We start from the raw sequence: 6562 nt of genomic DNA on the forward strand, positions 1-6562 counted from the left end.
GCGCCTTTCCTGGCCTTGTCTTCCCCCCTTCCTCCTGTGATTCCAGTCATGTCTGGGAAGCTCCGCCCACTGCAAGGCCCGGATGCCCGGGCTGCTGCTGCTGCTCCAGCTCCACATGCGCCCACCAGACACTCTGGCTGGAAGATCGAGACCAGCCGGAGCGAATGCCGACGAGGTCACGCGGTCCGGGACTCGGCAGCACGGTGGGACAGCGCCACCTGCTGGCTGGGGAGGGGGGGCTCGTGGTCCAGGACAGTGAAACGCGGTGACAGCGCCCCCTGCTGGCTGAGGCCGCGCAGTGCCTGCCGGTCCCCTCTGGGGCCCTGCCCAAAGGAGACAAGGAAGACAGAACACACACACACACACACACACACACACACACACACACACACACACACACACACACACACACACACACACACACACACACACACACACACACACACACACACACACACACACACACACAGAGGAACAGTAAGGCTGGAAATGTGGCTCAGTGGTAGAGCGCTCGCCTAGCATGCAGGAAGCCCCTGGATTCAATTCCTCAGCACCACATACACAGAAAAAGCCAGAAGTGGCGTTGTGGCTCAAGTGGTAGAGCACTCGCCTTGAGCTGAAGACCACAGTGCCCAGGCCCAGAGTTCAGGCCCCGCGGTTAAAAAAAATAATAAAAAAAAAAAAAAAAAGAAAAGGAAAGAAGAAGGAAGAAGAAGAGAAGGAGGAGGACACAGCACTCAGGCCCTGAGTTCAAGCCTCAGTACTAGCACAAAAAAAAAAGTTATCCTAGCCAAACACAGGTGGCTCACACTTGTAATCCTAGCTACTCAGGGGGCTGAGATCTGAGGATCTCGGTTCAAAGCCAGCCCAGGCAGGAAAGTCCAGAACTACCAGAAAACCAGAAGTGGCGCTGTGTCTCAAGTGGTAGAGCACTTTATTTTTTTTGGGGGGGGGGTCCGGTCATGGGGCCTGAACTCTGGGCCTGGTCGCTGTCCCTCAGCTCTTCAGCTCAAGGCTAGCGCTCTACCACTTGAGCCACAGCGCCACTTCTGGCTTTTTTTTTCTGCTTATGTGGTGCTGAGGAATCGAACCCAGGGCCTCAGTCATGCAAGGCAAGCACTCTACCACTGAGCCACCTTCGCAGCCCTAGAGCACTATCCTTGAGCTAAAGAGCTGAGGGACAGCGCCTAGGCCCAGAGTGCAAGCCTCACAACTGACAAAAAAAGTTATCCTTCAAGGCCCGGTACAGCCCCTCCCTCCTCTAGAAAGCTCTCCCCACGCCACAATTTGTACCAACAGCCTCTTTGTGAGTGTGTGTGTGCCAGTCCTATGGTTTGAACTCAAGGGTCAAAAGACCGGGAGGGGATTTCCCCTTAGTTGTTGTTGTTGTTGTTTTTGTACTCAAGACTAGTGCTCTACCACTTGAACCATAGCCCCACTTCTGGCTAATTGAAGATAAGAGTCTCATAGGCTTGACTTGCTGGGCTGACTTCAAAACCAGATCCTCAGATCTCAGCCTCCTAAGTTGCTGGCATGACAGGAATGAGCCACCAGCAGCTAAAAGGAGAGAGGGACAGCAGAAAGAGAGAGAGAGGTGAGATAGAGAAGAGAGACAGACAAAAAGAGACTGACAGAGAGGAGAAAGAGACAGAGAGAAGCTGAGTCATGCTGGCAGCCGGCAGTACTGCAGTCTTCCCTCTGTCTGAGGAGAGCACAGCTGCTGGGCGCTGGCAGGTTAGCAAGCCATCCTCACCCTTTGGCCCCTGAATGCCACCCCTGGGACTCCCAGGGCCGCCTGTTGGGGCGTTATTTCTAATGGGAGGAAACTGGGAGCAGCTTCAGCCCCTGGTGATGAGACCGTTCTGAGTAAACAGAATGGAAACATTAGAATCAGTGTTTACACAGAGACATTTTAACTTAGGAACTACTTACATTTTAAGAAGGCGAAAACACAGGCTGTGTAAACAATTTGCTCACCCAGTTATGTAAAACACACACACACACACACACACACACACACACACACACACACACAGAAGGGAGAGAGAGAGAGAGAGAGAGAGAGAGAGAGAGAGAGAGAGAGAGAGAAAGCTCACATAGAAGAAGCTGCAAAACAATAATACAACAGTCTTAAGCAAACTTACACACACCCTTCACCCACCTTCAGAAATCATCAAGAGTTTTAATATTTGTGCCTCCCCCTATTTTCTGTCTTCCTTTTTGTTTGTTGTTGTTGGCTGTGAGGCGTAAACTCAAGTCCTGAGTCCCTGAGTTCTTTTGCTCAAGGCTAGAGCTCTACTACTTTGAGCCACAGCACCGCTTCTGTTTTCTAGTGATTCACTGGAGATGAGTCTCATGGACTTATTTACCCAGGGTTGGCTTTGAACCATGATCCTCAGATCTCTGCCTCCTGAGTAGCTAGGATTACAGATGTGAGCCACGATTGCCCCAGAAAACATTATTATTATTATTATTATTATTATTATTATTATTATTATTATTATTATTATTTTGCCAGTTCTGGGGCTTGAACTCAGGGCCTAGGCACTGTTGCTGAGCTTCTTTTGCTCAAGGTTAGCCACTTGAGCCGCAGGGCCACTTCTAGCTTTTTTTGTTCATGTGGTACTAAGGATTCGAACCCAGGGCTTTATGCATGCTAGACAAGCACTCTACCACTAAGCCACATTCCCAGACCCCTTATTATTTTTTTTTTGTCAGTTGTGGGGCTTGAACTCAGGGCCTGGGCATTGTCCCTGAACTTTTTCACTCAAGGCTAGAGCTCTACCACTTTGAGCCACAGCACCACTCCATTTTTCTTTTTTCTTTTTGTTAGTCGTGGGGCCTGAACTCTGGACCTGGGCGCTGTCTCTCAGGTCTTCAGCTCAAGGTTAGCGCTCGACCACTTGAGCCACAGCGCCACTTCCAGCTTTGTTCTTTTTTGCTTATGTGGTGCTGAGGAATCGAACCCAAGGCCTCATGCATGCAAGGCAAGCGTTCTACCACTCAGCCAACTTCCCAGCCCCAAGTATTATTATTTCTTCAAATTTTGTTAAAAAGTCAAAATTTGAATTTGGCTCCTTTGGGGTAAGCTACAATAGAGTGATACTTTATCTAAATCATCTCGAGGCTTTGTTTTTCCTTGTGGAGGAGAAAAATTGGAAGGAAGAAAGGAGACAAGGAAAGAATCAGAAGAGAGGCCACTCCTGGAAAACTTAGGGAACAGCTTGTAAAGTCCCTCTCCGCTAATCAGACCTTAGCACTGGATAGGGATGTTACAGAAGAGTCCTCCCATTTGGCTTCAGCCCCTTAGGGAAAGCCCAGCCCCCACACTGTCTCAGAAACCCGACAAGTACTCAGACTGCCCCAGTACCCTTGCACAGTCTCTGGTCTGCCACTTGCCTTGAAGGCTCTGCTAAGCTTGGGAAAGGCCAGTAGGTCTTCCGAGATAGAAACTTGTTTTTACTTTTTGTGCAACCCTGGGGCCTTGAACTCAACCTAGGCACTATCCATGCGCTTTTGTGCTCAAGGCTAATGATCTATCACTGGAGCTACAGCTCTGCTTCAGGCTTGTTGGTGATACATTAGAGATCACAGTGTCATGGACTTTCCTGCCCTGTCTGGCTTTAAACTGAGTAGCTAGTATTACAGGTGTGATCCATGCATGGTATGCAGCTTAGAACTGCTTTTTATTGAAGTAGATGCACACGAGTAGCAGCATAAACTATAAGAGCTGGGTGGATAAGGGGCTGGGAAGGTGGCTCACTGGTAGAGCGCTTGCCTTGCATGCCTGAGGCCCTGGGTTTGATTCCTCAGCACCACATAAGCAAAAAAAAAAAAAAAAAAAAGGAAAGAGAAAAAGAAAGAAAGAAAGAGCTGGGTGGATAGGAACCAACTTGTGTTCCCAGCTCCCACATCAGGACATCTCCATCCCCCAAAGTCCCCTCCTGGATCCTTTCAGTCCTCTCCCCCTCCCTCTTTCCCAAGATCATTTTCCAAAGAAAAGAAGAGAGGGCTGGGAAGGTGGCTCAGTGGTAGAGCGCTTGCCTTGCATGCTCAAGGCCCTGGGTTCGATTCCTCAGCACCACATAAGCAAAAAGAAAAAAGCTGGAAGTGGCACTGTGGCTCAAGTGGTAGAGCGCTAGCCTTGAGCTGAAGAGCTGAGGGACAGCGCCCAGGCCCAGAGTTCAGGCCCCACGACCGGACCAAAAAATAAAAAAAAAAATAAAAGAAAAGAAGAGAAATACACACTAAAGGCTGGTATGGGAGTGAATGCCTGCAATCCTAGCACTTAGGAGGTTGAGGCAGAAAGATGGAGAGTTCTCCTGTGGGGAGAAAGAAGAGAAGGGAAGAGAAGAGGGGAGGAAGGAAGGGGAGAGCAGGAGGGTAGGAGAAGGGAGGGAAGGGAAAGGGAGGAGAGGGAGAATTAAACTTTTCTCCACAGCTATAACAAAGTACTCAACATAAATCTGCTGTGTAGTTCAGTGGTAGAGCTCTTATCAAACAGCCTCAGGCCCTGAGTGCCATCCTCAGCCCATGAGGTTGTATGTGGAGAAGGAAGGCTTGTTTAGGTCATGGTTTGGGAGGTTCAGGGCCTGGCATTGACCCCATGCTTGGCTCCAGGAGGGCCTCATGTCAGGAACTTGCTGGAAAGGGAAAGCTCCCATGGGCAGGCAGGAAGCCAGGGCCCAGGGAGGTGCCGGCCTTGCTCTTTTCTAACTGCTCTCTCGGGAGAGATAATCTAGTCCCACTAGCACTGCCTTCAAGTGCTCCATGAGCGGTGTCTCTGTGTTCCGTCACCTCCTGCTGGGATCTGTGCCTTCTTCCATCCCCAAGCTTCCAACAAGTAAATCTTCAGGGACAAACCATAATATTCCGGATTAAAAAATATATTTTGCACGTGTGTGTGTGTGTGTGTGTGTGTGTGTGCGCGCGCGCGCGCACCAGTACTGAGGCTTAAACTCAAAGCCTGAGTACTGCCTGTAAGCTTTTATACTCAAGGCTAGTGCTGTGTCCCTTGAGCCAGACTTCCACTCTCTGGCTTTTTTGCTGGTTATTTGGAAGTAAAAATCTCAAGGATTTTCCTGCCCTGGCTGGCTTTGAACCGTGATCCTCAGATCTCAGACTCCTGAATAGCTAGGATGACAGGCCTGGGCACTGTCCCTGACTTCCTTTTTTTTTTTTTTTTGGTCAGTCGTGGGGCTTGAACTCAGGGCCTGGGAGCTGTCTCTGAGCCTCTTTGTGCTCAAGGTTAGTACTCTACCACTTGAGCCACATTGCTACTTCTCTTTTTTTGAGTGGTTAATTGGAGGTCAGAGTCTCACAGGAACTTTTCTGCCCTGGCTGGCTTCAAACTGCAATCCTCAGATCTCAGCTTCCTGCATAGCTAAGACAACAGGCCTGAGCCACCATACCAGTGATGATAATGATGACCATACAAGTATCAGCCACTAGGGGGTGTTGCCCAGCCTGGGCTGCACCAGGGCATGGTGACCACCAGGGGCCGCTGCGGGGCTTGTCCCGCCGGCCCAGTGACCGGCTGGACTTTTTCTCTTTGGACATTCCAGAGGGGAACTGGTGGATCCTAGACAGTGTTGCCAAAAAGCCCAAGGCCAAGGCTGGGGCCTAATGCAGGGGACATAGGCAGGAGGAAATGGAGATGCTTGGTGCAATTTCCAGACTGCACAGGAGGTAAGGGATCTCAGCAGACAACTAGCCGCCCCACCCCCACCCCGACCTCCCTGAGGTTGAAATTTGACCTCAAAGTTTTCCAACCCTGTGTACCACCCCTGCCTCCCTGCCTGTCCCCTGCTTCCAGAACAGCTACACAGCCAGGTGATCGGGGAGGAAGTCTGGGAATGAGATGCCCACAGGAGCTCTCAGGAAGAGAGTGGAAATGTTTAGAAATTGCTTGCCACATTTGTATTCTTTTTTTTGGGGGGGGGAGGTCCGGTCATGAGGCCTGAACTCTGGGCTTGGGCGCTGTCCCTCAGCTCTTCAGCTCAAGGCTAGCGCTCTACCACTTGAGCCACAGAGCCACTTCCGGCTTTTTTCTTTTTGTTTATGTGGTGCTGAGGAATCGAACCCAGGGCCTCATGCATGCAAGGCAAGCTCTACCACTGAGCCACCTTCCCAGCCCCACATTTGTATTCTTTTCTTCTATGTATGTCTTAACAACACAGATTGATATGTGTGGCATACACCTCCTCCCCCAGGAGTTCTGTAAAAGCAGGGGCCTGGGATTTCTTTTATCTCTTTCTTGGGTCATACAGTATTGGTGTGTGAGAGCCTGAGCTTTTTCCCTCAGGCCTGGCACTTTCACTTGAGCGACACCTTCACTTCTGGCTTTTTGGTGATTAATGGAAATAAAAGTCTCATGGACTATCCTGCCTGGGCTGGATACCATGATCCTCAGCTCTTAGCCCCCTAAGCGGCTATGGACTACCGGTGTGAACCTCTGGCTCCCAACAACATTAAGGACTTAAACTCAGGACCTCATGCTTGCATTAGGGATGAAGGGAGAGAAGGGGAGAGAGGTAAAGGATAAGCAGGAAGAGGAAAGGTG

The sequence above is a fragment of the Dipodomys merriami genome, unplaced genomic scaffold (genome assembly GCF_024711535.1).
Source record: "Dipodomys merriami isolate MVZ:Mamm:240054 unplaced genomic scaffold, mDipMer1.0.p SCAF_106, whole genome shotgun sequence".
Lineage (NCBI taxonomy): Eukaryota > Metazoa > Chordata > Mammalia > Rodentia > Heteromyidae > Dipodomys > Dipodomys merriami.